This window comes from Pezoporus wallicus, unplaced genomic scaffold, assembly GCF_028554395.1.
Source record: "Pezoporus wallicus isolate ANWC-B61680 ecotype Strahan unplaced genomic scaffold, APGP_CSIRO_Pwel_v1 contig_6545, whole genome shotgun sequence".
Lineage (NCBI taxonomy): Eukaryota > Metazoa > Chordata > Aves > Psittaciformes > Psittacidae > Pezoporus > Pezoporus wallicus.
The window spans coordinates 659018-683077 of record NW_026642213.1 but is presented as its reverse complement, the minus strand read 5'-3'; the positions used below and the strand labels follow the sequence as shown (position 1 = coordinate 683077).

The 24060-nt window shown below is 38.2% G+C and overlaps 1 long non-coding RNA gene across 2 annotated transcripts; it reads right to left on the bottom strand.

Moving 5' to 3' along the window:
• Nucleotides 1-13944: 13944 nt before the first annotated feature.
• On the bottom strand, nt 13945-22058 carry LOC130609326 (uncharacterized). Of its 2 annotated transcripts, XR_008974761.1 has the most exons (5): nt 22027-22058; nt 16788-16852; nt 15950-16044; nt 15480-15549; nt 13945-15278 (listed from the first exon to the last, which is right to left on the bottom strand). It is a non-coding gene; the product is annotated as an uncharacterized LOC130609326 (long non-coding RNA). The 2 variants fall into 2 exon arrangements; XR_008974760.1 differs by lacking the exon at nt 15480-15549.
• Between the last annotated feature and the right edge of the window lie 2002 nt (nt 22059-24060).

Sequence of the window (24060 nt, the reverse complement as noted above, 5' to 3'; positions counted from 1 at the left end):
TCAGCTCTGTTCCCAGGCCTAAAGTCAAAACACTGCACTGCTCCAGCTACCAAGAAAGAGAAACATGACTGCTACTGCTGAACCCAGGACAGGAGAAAGTTCAAAGTAGATCAATCAGTTTACTGATGTCTTCTGAGATTTACACATGCAGTGTTTCCTTTTCAGGATTTGAATTCTTTTGTATGATCACTGACTAACTCTAGGAAGCTCTATGTGGAGCACTATCAGCATTAGACATTTTGTTAGCTGTTTATTCCTCTATTCATTCTTCAGTGTCTAACTGTTCTGAGGCATCCTACTGGTACCCAGGTTTAGGTTAAGCTGTGCAGTTAAGCACTGAAGTTCCTAAGTCCATAGCTATATCTGACATTAGGAATGAGACTCATATCAACCTTTAGTTGTTGAAAAGTTAGTTCAGCGACAGTTTTCTCACTTGATTCTATAATCAATAGAAGGAAACTAGTATGTCTTCTGTTATTAACTGAACTAGTCTATGGAATCTATTTTTGCATGAGAAGAGTTGCCTTTAGAAGACACCAATCTTTCTTGATTAACTATGCATAACCTGCTGATATTAGACACCTTTTATCAAATTAAACCCAAAGTTACATTGCATAAATACATTACCAAAGTATTACTGAAGAAATATTCTACTTCTCAGTATAGCTTACTTAAAAAAAAACAACAAAACAGACAAATAAACAAAAAATAATAGAAATTAAAAATCAGTTATTTTTTCCTAAAATACAAAACTTGCCAGTTACAAAGAATCATTATTGATAATTTCATTAGTAAAATAAGCATAGGATTTTCTGAAACACTTAGTTTAGGATACATGATAGTTTGGTTTAAAATATAAACTTAGTCCTGACTAAATCCATTAAGAACCTTTTAATTAAGTATTTAAGAAACTAATTGTAAATGAAGAACCGACTTTACACCTAAGCTATTCTGGGAGTATTTAGATTATGCATTAGGAAAAGGGCATTTACTGTAAGGGTTATGAGGCACTGGAACAGGTTGCCCAGAGAAGTTGTAGACGCCCCATCCTTGTCAGTGTTCAAGGCCATGTTGGATGGGGCTTTGAGCAACCTGGCCCAGTGGAAGGTGTTCATGCCCATGGCAGAAGGTTTGGAACCAGGCAATCTTTAAGGTCCCTTCCAACACAAACCATTCTGTGATTTTACGATTCTGTGATTGTTGTATGCAACATCTGTAGATTGTAAAAATATTATGAGGACAATGAAATCATAAACAGAACATAAGTGAAGCATTTAATGATATAAGTCTAGGACATAACAACTCAGACTTTGCATTAAAAAAATACATGAAGGAGAGCTGTCCAAAAAAGTTGCAATTATGAGAAGAATGTAGAATCTGACAGGTCTTTTTGCAAACCAGAAAAAGTTGATCTAGGTGTAGGAATTCCAAAGACAGGGAGTTGAGTCCCTGATTCTCAACAGCTGATATTGGGACAACAGTTCTGAGAGGGCATCAATATTTATTAGCCTTGTTCTTAAAGTATTCCATTTGGCAAATGTTAACAAAAGGTAACTGAAGTAGATGGACCTACGATTTATCAAGCATGGGCAGCATGCACGCTCTTGCTTCCTTTAGCTTTGCTATGTTTGTGGCATAACTTAATTCATCTACTGAATTCATGTATATAACTCCATAGCAACAAATGTGGACAAAGAACGACACCACCCCACCCAATAAGAAACATATAGAAAGGAAATGAACCCTTCATTGGTTTAGTAACAAAGTACTTTTTGCTTGTTTAAAATTACCTTCAAAAGAAGAAGGACAAAAAAACATATACCTGACCATTTGCAAAGCCACAAGACAGGCTGCACATGTTTTGACATCTGTAGACATCTCCCTCTTCTGGACCCAGTTTATGAACAGTAAAGTTCATCAACATAAAGTGAAGGAGTAAGAATGAATACTTACATGTAAATCATCGTGAATAGGTGTTTTTGAGGAAACCACTGACTTCAGACCATATTGATCAGTAGTTTCTCCTGTTTATTAAACGGCGACTTTCAAATATGCAACTATGAGTGATTAGCCAGTATATCAGTATTAAGGCTGCAGGACTTTTTATTTTATTTCATTTTATTTTATTTTGTTTTATTTTATTTAATTTGTTTTATTTGGTTTTATTGAGGTTTTGGGGGTTTTTGTGGGGTTTTGTTATGTTTTTATGGGAAGAATAATTAAAAATAGTGTCAGCAACATTAAATGGTAAGATTTAAGGAAAAAATATATACTTCGTATACATTTTCAGAGGGGCCAAGATGCTTTGCCATGTGACCTGAAAAGAGTTCAAGAAGATGCATGAGCATTCAGGAAAAGATAAAAACATAAGCTATGTAAGATGACATACAACTTTTCTGAGCTATCAGGTCTCCCCCAAACCAAATGGAAATAAGTAGTCTCTTCTCTAAATTCTCCCAAAACCTTAAGCAAAGAAAATACTTTTCATTATAATCTTATAATTTGATATGCTTACCAATTTTAATAATTTTGAGCTTTGATCTTTGCACCCATGAGTGTGCAGAAGCAGTAATGCTAACTTTCCATCATAATACAGTTTAGTGAAGTCTTAGTAGATTTATATTACTGTAGATGAGTTTATGTTCCCTTGTTATCTTTTTAAAAAATCCATAAATTACACAGCACAGCTTTATATAAATTTTCAATGTGTATAAAACAATGTGAGGGCACAGACGACTAAAAGGAATCCTCTTGGCTTCCAAGTTCGCACGTAAGTCATTGCAACTGTTCAGCTCAGTGTACACTTCCTGGGAGATAAGAGCCATCTACTAAATTACTAAAATAACAATAGCACTAAGTCTTTTAGCAGAAGTCCTACTGCTGCTATTCTTCAGTTTGGAAATGTTTATATTTTGAAATTAGTTTTCTAAGATAAGAAAGAAGAAAAGAGGCTTTCCACATTAACAGTAAAATAAAGCAATTCAGATTGATTCAAAAGATATATTTTTCTTTTTTTCAAATATTGTTTACTTGTTCACAAACCCAAATTTATAATATTCTGTAATGATTATGCCTGTTCAAAGACTAACATATTTTGCAGAGTTTCTGGGGCAGCAAAAATACATTTTTATCACATTTTCTATTTATACTTTATTAAAAGAAGAGATAAAATATTTTTACATCAAGGTAATTTTTAATGTTATTTTAGTTGCCCATTTAGTTCTTTCACAAACAAAAAAAATGTTTCATCCTTAAATATTCTACCAGCCATATTTAGCATAGATACTGAGTATTTACTGATTCAAATAGTGAAGATCAAAATGTTACCCAAGAAAACCAAGATGCTCAATAATTATTTTCATTTTATTATTTAGGTTAGTGCATTTTGATCTTAATTTTAACCTTATCAGTTAAATAAGTGTCAGGCCTGTGAAGCCAGAGAGTTTCTTTATTCTGTGTTCTGAAAGCATAAGTTTTTTTTTTTTAACATGGTAATTATTCCTTATATTCTTACTACACTATTTTAAAATTGCTTTGTTCAATTAAAATTTAATTCTTTCCCTAGAGCTGCTAAAAGTTATTCAAGGGATTTCAAAACATGACATTCCTTGCTTATCCTGCAAATTCAAGATGAAAGTATGATTTACTCTGCACAGCGGAAATTTAATATTACAGTCTGCTAATTTACAGATGATGATTGTCTTTGTGGAATTCACTGTTTTGCCCTATTGCTCTCCACAGATGTTGAAAGCACAACCTGCTCCAGGCAGCCCACATCTGCAGCTAGAGATGATTTCATAAATTGTTTCCTCTGGTTGTACCAGGGTTTCTTCCCTCACAATATCCAGACCTGCACCAAAAGCCCGAGTTCCTGACTGCCATAAGCACACGCTCACTGCCTTCAGATCCTAGAGGAAGCAAGAGAGTATTTTTCTTCACCAAAAGCTTAAATGGGAAGATATGAAGAAACAGATTTTGGTCACTGCAATAATGGTCACAGCAGAAGACAGTTGATTGAAGTACATGTAAATAAGAAAATGAAAGGTTTCAGAATGTTTATAAAGCACTATAAATATTAAGTAGATTCAGGTCTTGATACTACTGAGCAGTGTGCACATAGCCAATGACACCTAATGATATCACATGCTCTCAATAAGAAATGATTCTTTTCCAAAAGAAGTAGTATTGTTTGTCATAGGCAGAACCACTTGTCTACAAAAGATACTCCTTTTATGAAACTGACTAAAAATCACAAAAAGGCAAAGATAAAAAGAATTCTTTTCATTAATTTTTTTTTTAAGATTTTCTGAAGGGATGGAGGGGATACTTGTACAAGGTCTTTTAAAAATTACATCTCTGTTTTACTCTGTGATGGCACTGTGTACATTCCTTCTTCATCTGTAGTTCCATTCAGGCAATCAACCTCATAAGCACTATTTTTTCTCTTATTTAAAGAATGTTCTGAAAAAATACATCTGTTTCCTCAAATACTCGACATGCAATAAGGTGCATTGAGATTCAAAATATTTTTTCTATACTTTTTCTCTGTTATTTTTTCTCCAAATCAAGCATACAGTCTGTAAGTGAAAACACATATATAAGGAGCTTGTGTCCTTGGTGATGCCCTGATTAATTTGAATCTTCTAGAGAAGATAAGTGTTTGGCATATGAAGAAACAAACAGAAAAGCCGGATGTTTGACATGGTTGTTTAGGTAAAATTCAGAACCTGAAAAATATTTACATGTTTTAAACTAAAAAAAAAATAGTATAGGACTTGTCTGTTAGCTGGTTTAGCTTTTATCTGTTTAGACCTGCCTACAATCATCATTCTAGAAAAACTTGATGTTCAGGTATGAGCAAAAGTGGTCACTTCAACTGAGAATTCATTTTTATTTCCCTTTCCTAATTATAGCAAAAGCTTTTTATAAACAAATGCTGACCTTAGCAAAATAAAAAATCAGTTTTAGTATTTTTAGCTCATTGAACATCTATGTTAAAGTATGGAGTAGAAATTATTATGTACACTTCAAAATTCTGGAATTTAACCCTTGCTGGTTTACTTTTTTACTGTGCCACTAGTGACTTTGAATGTAAATGCTAATTTCTTTCTCTATACGGCAGCTTTAAAAAGGTAAGTAATTATTGTTTATTTTTTTACCCAGCCCTACTAATAAATGTGAAGACAAACATCAATGGAAGAAGTAAACACACACTGGTAATTTTGTAAGGGTAATTTCTGGACAAAATTATGAATTAATCTATATAAAGAAACCTTGCATTCTAAAGTGGAATGCTTAATAGTCTGAATATTTGCATTTAAGACATTGAATTTTTATAATGTAAATCAGACTGTTTTGATTAATCACGTTGTAGCAAAAAGAAAGTGCCAAATCCAACCTGAATATTTTCAGAAGGCTAAATGCTCAAAACATGCAGCAAAAATTCTTCAAATATTAAAGGATTCTCAATATTCTCAGCATGTCTGTGATCTGAATGAACATTATATTTTCTTGTCAGTGATTCAGAATATTCACAGCATAAATTCAGTAACTACAAAAAAATCATGCCAACTGGGATAAAGCTTTATTTAAAAGTTGAGGGCATGAAATAAACACTAGAAGACAGTAGTACACATTTTTTTCAAAAGTAAAAAGGCATCTCAGGCACTTTGCCTTTGAAAAGTTGGCCAAGGATCATATTTCAGAGGCCAACTAGCTCATAGCATTATTCCCAATGTTCTATGCTGTATGCCTAATTGGGATGCTACACATTTGCATAAGCATGATGCTTCATGGTTAATGCATAAGTCACAGCATGGAGCCCTCAACAAATTCATCCATGGATCCTTCTCCCCATTCCTACTGCAAATAACCAGTGTGTTTAATCTGCAGTCTATCATACCTCTAGGTATGGTGATGTATCAAACACCAAACTGTATAAACTTCATTATAACGCTGTACTGACTTGTAAACTTCTTTATTTTGAAATGTTAATAAAAATAAAATTTTGGTCATATAAAGCCACTGGCATCTATATCTGCTGCGATTTATGACAGTATTTTTCTCATGTTATTTTTTTTTTCAGGTCTATAGCTTTATTCTTGAAACTGAAACAGATTGCATTTAAAATGAAGACTTTGTTAAATTAATAACCTAATTATTTTTGCACTATTACTTCTAGGGTAATGTTAACTTAGAGTGAACAACAACTTGCTGTTCAAGAAGAGAAACATGTTCATTATTCAATAATCGGGTCAATTGCTGAGGTGAGTAGCTCGAGAAAGGACCCCTTCAACACCGGAGCGGGGGGAGATCAGCCTCAACTCAGAGCGACAACAGCCACGGAGGGAGCCTCAAGTCCTCGACAGGACCTGCCCAGGAGCCGGCAGCTCTGCTGGCAAGCAGGGACTAACAGGGGACGGAGCCAGGAGGGGCGGCACCAGCCCTGACTGGGTAAAAACCTGCCCCAGGGAGCGCGGCGAGCAGAGCGGGTAGAGGCAGTTTGCGCGGGCAGGGGAGAACTCGTCGTATGATCAGGGCCCGGTCTGGGAGCTCTGCTCTGGCTGCCCCGGCGGTGGCCAGCGTAGGCACCCAGACAGAGCCGGTGAGAGGGGAGACTGAAGTGCAGAGCTCGGGGTGTAGAGAGTGCCTGCACTGGTCTCCTGAGGGGAGGGTGCACAATGGGCAGGGCTGCACTCGGTGCTCCCTGGTGAAGGTGCTTCTGCAGCAGGTGGCTGGGCTGCGGGATGCTGTTAATAGACTGCGAGATGTCAGGGAAGCTGAGAGGAAGCAGGAATGCTTGCTCCCGGCCCAAACTGTGCAGGGGCCTCGAGCTTCACCTCTACCTCATGGAGGAAAGAAGGAGGCCGTTAACCCGGGAAGCTGGGAATTAGTGACAAAAAAAAAAAAACAACAAAAAAAAAAAGAAGGAAAAGAACAACCAAAAGCAAGGGACTTCCCCGTAAATCCCCTGTCCCCACGCAGAACCGCTTTGTTGTCCTGCAGGGGGCTAATGAGGAAGCGCACTCGAGCCAGAAACAGCCGGCTGATGCCGTGGTAAAGAAGATCTCTACTGGTGCTGCTAGGAAAAAGCGGCGGGTTGTAGTAGTAGGGGACTCTACACTGAAAGGGACAGTTGCGAAGCCGCTGGCCATCATATTTGAGAAATCATGGCAGTCAGGCGAAGTTCCCAATGACTGGAAAAAGGGAAATATAACCCCCATTTTCAAGAAGGGGAAAATGGATGACCCGGGGAATTACAGACCAGTCAGTCTCACCTCTGTGCCTGGCAAAATCTTGGAGCAGATTCTCCTGGAAGGCATGCTAAGGCACATGAAAATCAACAAGGTGCTTGGTGACAGCCAGCATGGCTTCACCAAGGGGAAATCCTGCCTGACCAATTTGGTGGCCTTCTATGATGGGGCTACAGAACTGGTGGACAGGGGTAGAGCAGTTGATGTCATCTACCTGGACTTGTGCAAAGCATTCGACACTGTCCCACACAACATCCTTGTCTCTAAATTGGAGCAACATCAATTTGATGGATGGACCACTCAGTGAATAAAGAACTGGCTGGATGGCCGCACACAAAGAGTTGTGGTCAATGGCTCAATGTCTGGCTGGAGACCAGTAACGAGTGGCATCCCTCAGGGATCGGTGTAGGCACCGGTCTTGTTTAACAACTTTGCTGTTGACATGGACAGTGGGATTGAGTGCACCCTCAGCAAGTTTGCCGATGACACCAAGATGTGTGGTTTGGTTGATACGCTGGAGGGAAGGAATGCCATCCAGAGGGACCTTGACCACTTGTGAGGTGGGCTGATGCCAACCTCATGAAGTTTAACCATGCCAAGTGCAAGGTCCTACACGTGGGTTGGAGCAATCCTAGGCACAGCTACAGGTTGGGCAGAGAAGAGATTCAAAGCAGTCCTGTGGAGAAGGACTTGGGGATGTTGGTCAATGAACATGAGTCAGTTTCAGTGTGCGCTAGCAGCCCAGAAAGCCAACCGTATCCTGGGCTGCATCAAAAGGAGTGTGACCAGCAGGTCGAAGGAGGTGATCCTGCCCCTTTACTCTGCTCTTGTGAGACCTTACCTGGAGTATTGTGTGCAGTTCTGCTGTCCTCAACATAAAAAGGACATGGAACTGTTGGAACAAGTCCAGAGAAGGGCCACGAGGATGATCAGGGGACTGGAGCACCTCCTGTATGAAGACAGGCTGAGAAAGTTGGGGCTGTTCAGCCTGGAGAAGAGAAGGCTGTGTGGAGATCTCATAGCAGCCTTCCACTATCTAGAGGGGGCCTATAGGGATGCTGGAGAGGGACTCTTCATTAGGGACTGTAGTGACAGGACAAGGGGTAACAGGTTAAAACCTAAACAGGGGAAGTTTAGGTTGGATATAAGGAGGAAATTCTTTCCTGTTAGCGTGGTGAGGCACTGGAATGGGTTGCCCATGGAAGTTGTGAATGCTCCATCCCTGGCAGTGTTCAAGGCCACGTTGGACGAGGCCTTGGGTGATATGATTTAGCATAAGGTGTCCCTGCCCGCAGCAGGGGGGTTGGAACTAGATGATCTTAAGATCCTTTCCAACCCTAACGATTCTATGATTCTATGATTTAATAATATGTCCACTCACAGTGAAATTAAATAAGAAAACTCCTAAATATGTTAACAAAGGTCTGATGAATATAAGCCAGAGGATGCCACAGTTAAAGATTCCAGAAAAACATAAGTTTAACTTTTGATGGTTAAACAGTGCAGACATCTTGAGAGACTGCAAACTAGTACATGTTCTTTTTATTGTTGTTCCTTGCAATAACATGATGACTAATCTTAAGGGAACTTTCACTCAGGCTAATTTGTTTCAGTCACAAAGGCAAAAATTACACTGTTATTATTATATTTCCTACTGTCCCAAAGAGCATACACTGACTGAGATTTGTTTTCCTATATTAATATTACCATTACCTTGACCTAGAAGAGAAGGTTATCAAATGCAATATTATTGGCAGCATCTCAAAGAAGGGTATAGAGTCAATCTTATTTTGTTTTGTTCTGTAATTTTTTGTTTTCTATGTGGGAAAAGACAGAAATAGAATAGCTTGAAGTGCTATAATTGGTGCCATTAATTCAAATCACTGGGATTCAAAACAGTTTTGAAGTTTAACGTAAAAAATCAAAACATAGCTATTTTATACATTCTACTTACAGAGAATTAATGTGGAAGTCCGTTAAGCATTATGTTTACATAAATCTGAATTAAATAAAAATATATAGCATTGTATGTATTTATAGTCTTTTCTACAAAAAAAAAGCATACTCTTTGAAATAAATACTATGTGTGATGAGGAAGTGACTTACACCTTAATCAGATGAGTGCTGGTCAAAATTATTTTTGGAAGGGACATAAATGATAAACACAAAACAAGCAGAAGTAACCAAGATGTAGAGCTCTTAAAGAATCTATTGCCTGTCCAAAGTAATAAAGTCAGCATGAAACGTTTCTTTTTTACACTTCTTAAGAAACTTAAAGCATCACCAATGCTGTGTGAATTCAGTTTGTCAGAATTGTCCAAGGTTTCACCTCTTCTAACTTTTCAGTGTAAACTGTTTATCTATGCTTCTTCAGGGACAGAGTACTATGTCCATAGGGAAGGTCCCCATTTATACTATATTTTCTGACAGACTTTCTCTCTAGACAGATATTTGGATCTTAGTCCACCAAATAGTTGAAATTACACTCAATTTGTATGCACTCTCTTAATGGACGTTCCTAAAAAGTCCAGCCTTCCTCCTACCAAACACCCCACTCTTTATATATCTATATATGATAAAAAAGGGTTGACACTTCAGAAACATTTTGCCAAAAGCTAGTATATTTGTATTTGAAAGCAAGGGAATTTCCCTTTCCACCAATATTCTACTTTTTTTTTTTTTTTTAAAATGAGGATCTTTTTATGGTTGAGTGGGCTTGTGGAAATAAACCAAATTGAAGAAACAAAGTTTTCTCTCTAAGTATATGATACCACTGCTTTAGATCTTAAAAATGTGCAGAGTAGAGATGTAGGATCTCCTGTAGTATCTCTTCTGAGAGATCATTCCTGCACTGTTGTCTCTCTTTTTATGCCAGTTCTTATGGTGTTAAAACCGCTTCATCAGTGGCACACAGACTTTTGTATTATGTGCTCTTAAAAGAAAATAATTTTATAATAAATATTACCTAAAGATTCTCTAGTTAACATATGGAAAGAGGGGGGTTTTAATTATATTTTCTTATCAGGAAGACATAAAAACACATGACAAGGGTTGTATTATAATACAGCTTTGGGTTACAATAAAGTACATTTTATTTTTAGAACACTGATATCTTTAAAACATTGATTTCATTAACTATATTTATTTTCTTAATTTAAGAATGTGCCTTTTATAATATCAGTAGAAGAGGCAGACCACATTCTTCTGGTCTAAATTTTGGGATCAAATTTCCCACAAAAATACACGACATTAATGGCAAAACTAGTAGGGCTGTGGCTTAATGCAAATCACAGTATCACAGTATGCTAGAGATTGGAAGGGACCTCGAAAGATCATCTAGTCCAATCCCCCTGCCGGAGCAGGAACACCTAGATATTGTTACACAGGAATGTGTCCAGGCGGGTTTTGAATGTCTCCAGGGAAGGAGACTCCACAACCTCCCTGGGCAGCCTGTTCCAGTGTTCCGTCACCCTCACTGAGAAGAAGTTTCTTCTCAAGTTTAAGTGGAACCTCTTGTGTTCCAGTTTGTACCCATTACCCCTTGTCCTATCATTGCTTGCCACTGAGTAGAGCCTGGCTCCATCCTCGTGACACTCCCCCTTTATATATTTATATACACTAATAAGGTCACCCCTCAGTTTCCTCTTATCCAAACTATAGAGACCCAGCTCCCTCAGTCTTTCCTCATAAGGGAGACACTCCACTCCCTTAATCATCTTAGTTGCCCTGCGCTGGACTCTCTCCAGCAGGTCCCTGTCCTTCTTGAACTGAGGGGCCCAGAACTGGACACAATATTCCAGATGGGGTCTCACCAGGGCAGAGTAGAGGGGAAGGAGGACTTCTCTCGACCTACTAACCACCCCCCTTCTAATACACCCCAGGATGCCATTGGCCTTCTGAGCCACAAGGGCACAGTGCTGGCTCATGGTCATCCTGTCGTCCACTAGGCCCCCCAGGTCCCTCTCCCCTACACTGCTCTCTAACAGGTCGTTTCCCAACCTATACTGGAACCTGGGGTTGTTCCTGCCCAGATGCAGGACTCTACACTTTCCCTTGTTATATTTCATCAAGTTATTCCCTGCCCAACTCTCCAGCCTGTCCAGGTCTCGCTGGATGGCAGCACAGCCTTCTGGCGTGTCAGCCACTCCTCCCAGCTTACTGTCATCAGCACACTTGCTGATAGTACACTCAATTCCCTCATCTAAATCGTTGATGAATATATTAAATAATACCGGTCCCAGTACTGACCCTTGAGGCACTCCACTAGTTACAGGCCTCCAACTAGACTCAGCCCCATAGACTACAACTCTCTGGCTTCTCTCCTTCAGCCAGTTCGCAGTCCACCTCACTACCTGATCATCCAGTCCACGCTTCCTCAATTTAGCTGTGAGGATGCTGTGGGAGACTGTGTCAAATGTGTTGCTGAAGTCAAGGTAGACCACATCCACCGCTCTGCCATCATCCATCCACCGTGTTATTTCCTCATAAAAGGCTAAGAGATTGGTCAAACATGATTTCCCCTTGGTGAAGCCATGTTGACTGCCCCTCATAACCCTCTTATCCTTGATATGCCTTAAGATGGCACCAAGGATAAGGTGTTCCATCACTTTCCCAGGGATGGAGGTGAGGCTGACCGGTCTATAGTTACCCGGGTCCTCCTTCTTGCCCTTTTTGAAGACTGGAGTGACATTTGCTTTCCTCCAGTCCTCAGGCACCTCTCCCGTTTCCCAAGACTTGGTAAAGATGATGGAGAGTGGTCTAGCAATGACTTCCGCCAGTTCCCTCAGCACCCGCGGGTGCATCCCATCTGGACCCATGGATTTATGGATGTCCAGATTGCTCAACTGGTCTCTAACCCATTCCTCATCGACTAAGGCAAACCGCTCCATCGACCTGACTTCGTCTAAGGTCTCAGGGGTACAGGGCTCTTCAGGACTGCCTGCAGCAGAGTAGACAGAGACAAAGAAGGCATTCAGTAACTCTGCCATCTCTGTATCTTCTGTCACCAGGGCACCCATCCCATTCATCAGTGGGCCTACATTGCCTCTGGTGTTAGTTTTGTCTGCCATGTATTTGAAAAAGCTCTTTTTGCTGTCCTTAACTCTTCTTGCCAGGTTTAATTCTAAGGAGGCCTTAGTCCTCCTAGCTGCCTTCCTACATCCTCTAGCAGCAGCCTTATATTCCTCCCAAGTGGCCAGCCCCTCCTTCCATGACCTGTAAACTCTCCTCTTCCACTTGAGCATAACCAGCAATTCCCTATTTAGTCACGCAGGTCTCCTGGCCCTCTTCCTTGACTTCCTACGTGTCGGGATGCTCCGATCTTGAGCTCGGAAAAAGCAATCCTTGAATGCCAACCAACTATCTTGGGCCCCTTTACCTTCAAACAGCCTTGCCCATGGGATTTCCCCTAGCAATTGCTTGAAAAGGCCAAAGTTTGCCCTGCTAAAGTCCAGGGTTGCAATTCTACTTGCTACTCTACTAGTCCTACCACACAAGATCCTGAACTCCACCATCTCGTGGTCGCTGCAACCAAGGCAGCCCTCAACCCTTACTGCTTCAACCAGACCCTCCTTGTTAGTGAGGATGAGATCCAGCACTGCTCCTCTCCTGGTTGGCTCATCCACCATTTGCAGGAGGAAGTTATCATCCATACACTGGAGGAACCTCCTGGACTGTGGCTGGGTTGCTGAGTGGTCCTTCCAGCAAGCATCAGGGAAGTTAAAATCCCCCACGACAACCACCGCCTGTGACTCTGAGGCCGCTCTCAGCTGCCTGTAGAAGGCCTTGTCAACCTCCTCACCCTGATCTGGTGGTCTGTAACAGACACCTACAACAGTATCGCCTCTGACAGCCTGCCCCTTAATTCTCATCCACAGACTCTCAACTCGCTCGTCATCTGTCCCTGGACAGAACTCGGTGCATTGTAGTTGCTCCCACACATAAAAGAGCAACCCCACCACCCCGCCTGGCTGCCCTGTCTTTCCTGAAAAGGACATAGCCCTCCGTGACTATATTCCAGTCATGTGAGCTGTCCCACCACGTCTCTCTAACTGCCACCAGATCATAGTCTCCTGACTTAACACAGGTTTCCAACTCCTCCTGCTTATTTCCCATGCTGCGCGCATTGGTGTACAGACATTCCAGGAAGCGAGCTGAGCACACCGATTTCACCCTAGGATTATAGGAGGCCTCCCAGTCTTCATTAATTCTGGAGTGCTGCCCCACTAAGAAATCTAAGAAATTAATGTGGAATTTCCTATTTTGGGGGGGTTATTTTAATTTTCATGTAGCCACTGGCAGTCCTTTGCTTTAACATCTCATGAAATTAAAATTATACCATTTTAAGGGTGACATGAGAGATTTCATTTATTTAAAAATCTTCTAAGAAAGTAGTCAGAAAATTCAATCCAAACAACATGCTGAAAAGCTGTAGTTTTCTATAAGATCTCTCAAAGGAAAGTCTAGCAAACATTTTACCTGCATTTTAGAAGAATTTATTTTACTCAAAGCCATACACAGAATGGACACTCATAAACATATGGATTATTCACAAGATTTATTATTACTATTGTGTGATACATATAAAATATAAAAGAAAATATTATATAATTAAAAAATATTTCAATACATAACAGCCAACATATTCAGCACTTATTTTAGGCTTTACATTTCATAAATTTTTCAGCTTGTCTTTGCATAAAACAATGTGATTTGTTCACAGTACACCCAAAGTTGTTTCAGCTGTAAAAAGTCTTACCATTTTAATCTTTTTTTTTTTTTTTTAATAAAAAAAGCCCCATAACCAAACAAAAAAGCGTGGGTTGTTGATCTATGGACGTATTATCCTAATTTTACTAATATTCTAGCCAGAAATGCTTGGAACTGCTGATATCCTTCCAGAATTGCGTACGCCTGTAAGAACCTGGGACTCTATATGTAAGAACAGAGGATCAAAGAAAGTGAAGGTACTTGCATTAAATATATGTTCTAACATGATTTTGAATTATTCTCTCAGAAAAAAGCATTGGCATTGCACCCTAGAAGTCAGGTTAATAGAATATTCAACTATGCTGATTTTAAAAACTTAGGTACTTTGAAGTATATTATGTCATGATGCTCTGCTCTGGTTTACTTCAAATTCTCTGTCACTTCTGTTGCTGCCTCAGTTGGAAGTTTTTTGCTACTGTTTTGCCAAATATGCGGCCAAGGTCTAGAATCAATTATGTGTACCAACTTTATTAGTTTATTATGGTATTGTGACTTAATCATCCACACATCAGTCACTCTGCTATATGGTTGGTTCATAAGTATCTGTTCATCACAGTGGTTAAAGGAAACTGGTCAATGAAAGAGTTGATTTTATCTACAAGAAGTATACATATTGTACAGAACTATTTTTTGGCACAAGCTGTGGACCACTATACCTTAAATTATGCTTGGGCAAGTTTAGACTTATGGTAAATATAGTTCTCCATTGCTGGAATCCAGAAGCCCTCACTCAAAATAAATTCAAGTGTCATCTTCATGTATCCTCTTTTTCTTTCTAGATGGTATGATATACTGGGTCAGCATGGTTGTATTCCACTAGATATGGCCATGAATCATTACAGGTGTCAAACAACTGTAATCCAGCTACTTATATGGCAAAATTTTGCCATAAATTACTTCTTTTTTATGACATTTATTATTTTTCAAATTTTTAATTCTCTGATAGGTAAACTTAAGGATAATGAAACTATGCAGTTTAATCCACCAATATTTCAACTCTATTCGCTATGATTCTATTAAATGTAGTATCACTGCAGTCATGCACGCATGCACATTTTATGTTTCTGAGATAGAAATGCCAGGCTCTTCCAGAGAAAAAATAAACTGAATTGGTGATGCGCGTTTTCTTATTACTTGTCTGATACTTGAGAAGAAATTGTAATTTTTCATTAGAAGCAGAAATATTCTGGTGATCTTTTGGCCTTCTGTCTTCTTCTCCAGAACAGTCTGAAGGCCAGTAGGAAACAAAATGCTGTCCTAGAATATGAAGCAAACACAAGTATCAATAAAAAAGAATATGCAAGAAAGGTTTTTTAGATGACTGATATTTTTTTTTGTTTGTTTTTGAAACTGAAGTCTCTAGGAACTCTTGGTGATCCCATTCTTTCTCTCAGTTCCTTGAAGAACCACCCTCTTCCTCCCCAGTGAAACTTCGCAACTGTGTAGGGGGAAATATACACACTGCTTTAAATGAAAGTGCACTGGCTATTGTCTGCTGCTCTTTGCTTTAGCATCAATGGAGTCTAACCTGAGAAAAAAGCAACATATGGCTTGTTTCTGACTTTCCTCCAATTCCTCTGCTTTTCCAGATGCTTCCAAAAGGCATAGATAGATCTTATATCTAAGTGATGTTATAAAACTACATAATATGCAGCTCACTTTCCTTTCTGGGAAAGATTCTGGTTAAAAGTATCTAAATCAGTCCAACCAACCATTTTTTTATTATTTATGTAAAGATTTATTTCATTGTATATTGAATATTTGGCATAAATCTTTTTAGCACAGAACAAGTCATCATGTTTACTTAGTGATGTCTGAATTCTCTCCTACATGACTTGCTGATTGAGAGGCTCAAAGAAAGCTGTCTTTTGAATTCACATGGGATTAATTCCTGAGGCAGATGATATTTCTTTTCTGTTTGAATATACCTATTGTCAGCAGTCAGGATTTCACCAGAAGATATGTAATCCCACAGACAGCTTAAACCAGACCACAGAGAGGTCTGAAGGTGCAGCTCTAATTCCTGAAAAATCACACAATGAGACCTCAAAATGAGAAGTGTGATTACAGGCTTTGGTTGCTAAGATGGATAGCTAAGCTTGGAACAAACTGTATTTCTTTATGAGCACTGCCTTCACGCCTACACAGAGACAACAATAGCAAGCTGCCTAACAACTAATTAATGAGCAACACAATATCACAATACCTAAACCCAAACTCAGGGAAATGGATGCAGCCTTCTCTCCAAATAATAGCGGAGAATATTTCCACGTAAGGCCATGTCACATAGTATCCAGAACAAGAAGGATGGTAAGGCAACCTGATGTTGAGATTTTGGGACAAAACTGTCAAGGATAGTGTCCTGTTATGAAGACGGAAAATGCTTCAACATCCTTCCCAGAAGGTTCAGTCTTTTAAAAGGACCACACATGAATAAAAAGAACAATGAATAAGACTATGGTTCATTTGTATCTTTTTATACCAGTAAATTCAGATTAATCTACAAGCAACATGGAGTCAGTTGAAATGCATTAAGGAGCAAAATTACTAAAAGTGGCATTTGGTATGTGTATGGTTATCCTGTCTGTTTTATAGTTAGAGGCCTAAGAAGTCTTTGCTTGTTTTCATTTGACATGTGACTGACAGTTTTCAGCGATAGAAGATAGAGACAATCCCTTTATTTTGCCTCTGTAAAAGCAAAATTTGAGGGTTTTTTAGATGGTGCCATACCTTTCTAAAACATCGGAGTTCTCTGTCACATCTTACCTTTTCGAGTTGTCTTGGTACTAGAATTGGCCCTTCTTTGCTGTATGCTACTTACACTTAAATACCTTTGCATGGGAAAGGAATGCAAAACAAGGTTAACATGAGTTTTGAACCAAAGAGGTTTACACGTGGAGATAAAATACAATAGAAATGTAAAGCACTTCTAGGACAAAAAATGGTGCTTTGGCAACACCAGTAAAAATCAAGTGTGAGTCTTATCTGTTTACTGTGAAGGTGAGTTGGAGTTTTGTAAGTTGGTGAAGACGGTACAATAAATGTTGCTATTAGTGATATACTTGTACACTAATGCTCACACATGAAGCATGAACATTAATTAGAGATCTGCGTGCAGCTGCAGGGTTATGATCATTTTGGGATCACAAAGACATAGTGGCATGGCACCCTTGACTGGAGTGCTGCAATGGAGAGATACAGGCTTTTCAGGGAAGACAAGCTGGAAAGACATAGCTCTTTATAGGAGAGAAGAGCTGCAATGCACTGAGCTCTGCCTGGGGATGAATGATGAGCCAGCCTAGAGCTTATGGGTAAGGATTAAAGAGAAGACATGTAGGGTTGACATTATAGTGGGTGTCTAGTACAGGCTACCTGTGCAGCTTGTTTCTGAAGTCTTAAATTTCTTTGAGACAAATAGGAAGACTGCATATGTGAAAAAAATTTGTATTAAATTATGTCTTTGAAAGAATGTGAAGACTTAATGATGTAAAAGAATTCTGTGTCATTGTACTGAAATGATCATTTATTACAGCATAGAAACAAGCAGAGCTTTTAAGCCTTCATAGTCCCACAATATTCTCGTTATGCTTAAAGGGCTCATTGAAATTGAGAGAACAACTGGCTTTTCAAAAGGCAAAAGGCAGAATGCTCCATATGAAAAATAACTATCTCTGAAACTTTAGTAGAATAAATATCTTAACAATTTGACTGAATGAGTTGATAGTGCTTTTTGTCCCTGAGAATGCTAGGGTTACTCAAATGCTTGATAAAATGCGCCTAACAATTCCATTTGGCACGATCATCAAGAGATCATGTGTGTCAAAAACTGAAAAATCTTACTCTGCATACCAGTTTATGAGCATGGAACATATTATAGGAATGACTATGTTGCATGAAAAAATGCTTCTAGCCCTGGCTCCTGACTGCAAAATGGTCAATAGTAGACATTTGGCAGAGGAAGGTTATCAAGAGCAAGATAGTTTCTGTAGTATACTCAGGACATTGTGTAAAACATCTTCTAGTGGCATATCTAATAACTTTTGAATCCTTATGAAATGTTGTCCTTCACAATATTCTGTGTTAATACTTTCTGCAGTTTAGTTAAGCATCACATGAAACATATCGTTTGTTTGTCCTGGGCTGGTGCTGGTAATTTTACCCAATTCCCTTAGCTCCATCTTGGTGAGAAACACTGAGTAATCATATCCAGCTCCAATCTCTGGCTAAAGATCAAAGAGCCATTCTACAATGGAATAAAGCAGGGAGGAACTAAGTACTTCTGCCTTGCTTACTTTGTTGAGAAACTTATAAAAGTCTTGAAGGCCATTCAGTCTGCAAGTTATAAATCAAAGAAACATCATGTTCTGCAGTTCAGCTATGTTGATCTTAATTACTTGGGAAGAACAGCTAAGGATAGAGATATCTGTGCACATCTGTGCGCATGTGTTTTACCCCTGTCATACAGCCAAACTCTTACTTAAAAAAAAAAAAAAAAAAAAGAGGAAAAAACATGTTCCAAAAACTGAAGAACTCCTGACTTTATTTATTGAGCTCCTGACTTGAAAAAGAAAAGAGAAAACTGAATACTTGGGATCACTCTCCTACCAATGGTTCCTCCTGCCCTTTTAGAAAGAAGGTTTTAAAGACTTCCAGAGTCTGTTTTCCACTGAGACTACTTCTGAGAAAGCCTTTTACATCTGTGAAAGTTGAGAAAAAAATAATCCCCTTTTTTATAGTATCAGTTGACCTACAGTAGTTTGGAGACCACTAACAGGAAATAGCCATAGATGTAAGTACACATTTCATGTAAACAGCTCTCTCTGTTGCAAAAGAGTGGGCTAAAATATACCTACTATTTGTAAATAGACAGTGATACTACTTAATGTTTTGTAAATACCAAAAAGTAATCTGGAAATAGAACTCTAGGCCAGATGGTAAAAGTGCTTGAAAGAATTATGCATAGAAAATTTACTTCTGTAGTGTATACCTGAAATTGCCAAAGATGTGTAGAGAGCAGTTCATTATCCTGCTGACTCTGGCTCCTCATCTATATGTGTGACTTTTTTTTTTTTCCTTAGTGTACTCTAGGGGCTAAAAAAAAAAAATAAAAAAAAAATTATTTTCACATAAATCAAGTCAGCCTCTTATCATTATCCTGACATAATGATAACTTATGTACTATGCAACAAACAGCAGAGTCTGCTGTTTTTACTAAAGGATAAAAGAGCCTTGTTATTTAAAATATAAGTAGCAATGTGGAAGGAATTGAAAGCAGATATAGGATTTTAAGACTCAGGAAAGCAATAAAGTTGGGAACATTAAATAGCTTTGAATTGCCTGGAACTAAATTATTCTGGCCTCTACAAATGTCTCCTCTTTATTAACTCATTCTTCGTCAATGCCTAATTTATTGCTTACCCTCTTCTTCTACCACAGGTCTTCCCTATTTTATCTGTCATACTTCTTTTCTCTTTTACTTTCTAACTCAATTCCTTCTTACTCCTGTGTAGCCTGACTCTGGGTGGAGCCACTGGGAGACTTGCTGGAGTAGATATGTATGCTGTTACATACACACTTCCACTGTCTCCATCAAGAAGTTAGTTCTCTTCACCATCTTCATCCATAGTCTCTTTTCATTGATAACTCAAAAACTGGTCACTCTTCTTAAATTTCAAGTACAAACTACTTTACTTTTCAACAATTACTACTTATACACTATAATACTGTAATACGGGAGTTGTAGTATGGCAATTTTAAGAGAGACAGTATGGACATAATTTTGGAAGAATAATAGGAATGGTTCCTTGCTCATGGCATCCAAGTGCTAACAGCTCACCACAACGTAATACAGCAGAATTCTAAAGACAAATGATTTAGTGATGTTAACTTCAACTCTGACTAATTTGTATCCAAAGAGTTGCGTATTTAGCAGTTACACATTTAAGTCATGCTGCTATCTCTCCTGCCAGTTTACATCCACAGGGAGATACAAAATGAGGAATTTCTAATTTTCTCTGAGTTGAGCCAATTTGCAGTACAGTGTTAATTGTAAAGACTGAAGAAAATTATTAATAACACTTCATTAATTTCATGATGAATGAAAACTGTTAGAAGGGACAGAATGAGATCTAAGAGTAGTTAATCTGTTAATAGTCTGTGTTTAACATTACTATTACTAGAGTAGTTCACTAAAGGCATTAACATCTGACAGTGATTAAAAGATTGTGGAAATAAATTTGTTAAAGTTTTGGAAAATTTCTGCTCAAATTTTTTACAATGAAAAATTACCCATGTTAAATTTCAACTTTACCACAAAACTTCAAATTTGCTTTAGGAAATTCCGAATATAATATTTTATCTTGGGACACTTTGATCTGATCTTTGAAGTTTTAAATGTAAAAATAAAATTCAAAAATATTCCAAATCTTTTCAATGTTGTTTGTCAATGTGTTAGTCACTATAGAAACGTGTAGCTGTATCCAACAGTAACTTGATGAATAAAAAGAAAACAATGAAATTGCAATAGTCATATTATGACTATCTACCTGGTTAATGTTTTTAAGCATCTTCTCTCACAACTGGATTTTTTTGTCCCCACTCACATCCCTGTTGGAACTGTGACGGTAATTAAGACAGAGCTGGTGGACAGCTGGAAATCCTAGACAAATAGCTGCTACTCCTGTGCACCTCAGTTTACATGCATACATCAACTTTCTGTCCAGTATATCCCACACAGTTGACCTACAAGTTATGTAATTGTAATTGCTAGCAGGTATGATTATTAAAAAACTAAATTTAATATTTTTCTAAGAAGAAAGTTTTGTAAGCTTCTGGTGCAGAGAGAAATGTTGACACTTTGTCATTTCATTCTAATTTGGGATGAAAATCAGAATCAAAAGAATTAATTTTCTTTGAGGAAAAAAACCCTGTGTCACCTACTACCTGTATTATTTTATTTAAGAGGGGTGATAAAATGAATTCGATCAAATGTCCCTAATTATGAAAAATCTCCTAAAGCTTCTGTTTTTAGGAAAGTAGAATTTCTGCAGTTTTTGCAGAACTGAGTAAGCAATTTTCTGTAGGGCAGAAAACTTCAAGTTTTGTGTGACATTAGATACAGTGAAAATATGATAAATACGGGAGCTGCAGGAAAATTACTCCAATTGATCCTTTTCAGACTGACCAGTGGTTTAAAATCATATTTCTGACATCACTGAGAGTAAAACTGACAGGCTACAGTGAGGATTCTCCTCACTGAGGAGAGTGGCTTCTCCTTTAACGTATATTTTGCCGCTATCTCAGAGTGCTCCCTTCAGGATAAGGATCAAGTTGTTCTGGTATAGCAGCTCCACCAGATCCTACTTTGGCACATGGCAGGTCTCCTATCCTGAAGCTATGAGCCCTAGGATCCAGGTAAGCAAACTCGGGCATCACTGTGTTTGAAAATGTCAGGGCCATCTAGTAATGGAGATGCCCAGAGAAGGTCATATAAGGAGTATATAAGCAAGATTTAATGGAATCTAGCTTTTCAAAATCTTACATTAGCATCATAACATGCTTCGGCTTGTGATTCTTTACCTGCTTTGCATTATATGAATTTTTATTAACTGTTATATAAGAAATATGTTGGCATTAGCCTGAGAGAAGTATAAAAAGAACAAGTGTGAAATTATGTGTTTGATCAAAAAGAAAGCAAAAGATCAAAAATCACACAGATCTATAAAATAACAACCAGAGTAGAGAGAAGGGTGTTAAAATCAAAAGCATAATTATATTGTGCAAAATCCTGTTGAGACACATTTCTGGAAAAGTAAATTTCTTGAATTACCCCCAAAAAAGCAAAATCTGAAAAATTAACAGAAGAATGTTGATGAGTTGAACATAGAAAAGTTTAGCAGGAAAAATATAGTTATGGAAGCCGTAACACGCTTGTGTAAGCTCACACTGCCAAAAAGAAGTTACAATGGTAACACTGCAGTAAATAATCTAGTTAGAACTTTCTTACCCTTCACTCAGGCTCCTAATAAAGGAGAGAGACCTGAAAAAGGCAAACATGTAAAGTCAGCATAACTTTGCAATGTGCTTCCCAGAGACAGTGGGAACAGATAGAAAGGATATTGGTAAGTTTTGCTAGTTTTTTATGTTTGTTTTTTTTTCCAGTACCGGTATATTGTGACCAGCTATTTTCAATGTTTGTATCAACTGCAAAGATGATATAAACATAGTGATTACAAAAGGCAAACGATACTTGTTTTATTGCCCAGTGAAAGCAAAGTTAGGACAATACAGAACAGCTGTTTGGCATACTTTCTGGGGTTTAGAAACTCTGACAGAGACCTAAGGGCTTGTGTGTCCATTTGTGCAAATGAGCTTGGCTGTTTGTGCCACATCCCTATAGCTGCCAGCATTTATATGCTCTTTATGCTGGGAAGAGTGCCAGCTTGCCTACATGCTAAATAAGCAAAGGCGGTGAGCACATTTAGGGGAATGACCAGAGAAAAGGCATTTTCATTTATTTACTGTTAGCACTGGAAAGCAACAAGAAGTGAAAAGTGAAATATAACCACTACCACAAGCATGAGAGGGATGGTACCCTGGGAATGGGTTTAGGCAGTGAGAAAAAAACTAGTTTCCAGTCTGACACCTCTTACATTGTGTGCAGTTTTTAAAGTAAAACCAAAAAAAACCCTGTAATGTAGCTCCTAATAGAAAAGTTTCTCCCTCCAACAAAATAAATTGAATAGATTTACTAAAGGCTCAAAATTATATGATACATATTAGATATATGTTTAGTCTGAGATCTCCCTTTAAAAAAGAGGTTAAATCTGATTTCAGACAGGTGAAATTTATGTTAAAATACTCATGAACTTCCACAGTTGAAGTGATTTACTTTCAGAATGAAGTCCCTGATATGACCCCTGCAGTTCTGTTTTCATTATGACATGCAAAAGAACTGTTTTTTGACGTCTACTAAAAAGTATTTCCCTATCTCAATTGCATTTTGATTTCTTCTCATCTGATAGTATTGATGGATATATTAATAAAAGTTGTTTCTTCTATAATGTATTTCAGTTTGTGCCTGGCCTACATGCATTATTCCCTTGTGATTCCACTTGCAGAGATATGCCATGCCTTTAGACCAGCAGAAAAAAACCTTTGAATTTCATATTTGTTTTTAATGTATATAGTGCCATAGTACATAGTTGAATTTTACAGAGAAATATATGGATATCCTGGTTAAGAGACCAAGGAAAAAAAAAAAAAGACCCAAAACCAAGAGTTCAGCTGGAGTAGATCTACTGAAAAGAGAGAATATATCCTGAATAAGAAAAATAATACATTGTATCACAAGAGCTAAGAAGAAGCAAATCTAACTTCTAAGTGTAAAATATTCATTAATTAATATTTTCAATTACTGATATGTGGTAAAAGAAGTACTTGTGAGTGGAGACCTTTAAGAGCATTTCAGACAAGAATACCAACATATTTCATGATATAAGTGATACCAGCTTCTGGCAGTCTGGTGCAGGGTACAATCCACAATGAGAAGTGAGTAGCTTATATATATATAAAATATGTGTAATATAGCATAATAAGTGTAATGACCGTAAATTAGGCTTGAGACTGTGAGGTATGTGGTGAAGGGATTAACGAGGTGTGGTGGTTGCATCACTCTGATAGGGGTGATGGGCTGCTGGGTGATTAGGCTGTCAGGCAGAGGACTGATGGTCCTTAAATGCTGCCTCTGTTGGTTGGATGGAAGAGTGATGGGTGTGGTTTGTGGTTCATGGTTCTGGTCTGCCCTTGTGCAAGATCCACAGCTCTTGGGCAGCTTGATGGAAGGTCAACTCTCCTTATCCATTTATGTATGAAAACTGCAGCAATGTGAGAAACTGCTATGTGAGAACCACTATCTGCGATGGCAGCAACAGGTGATTTGACTAGTTTCACCTCTGCCTCTCTCAAGAGTATAAATTTGGCATTTGAACTCCTCTATGGTAGAGGGTAAGTGTATGATTTTGCTTTGCAAGCAACTTGG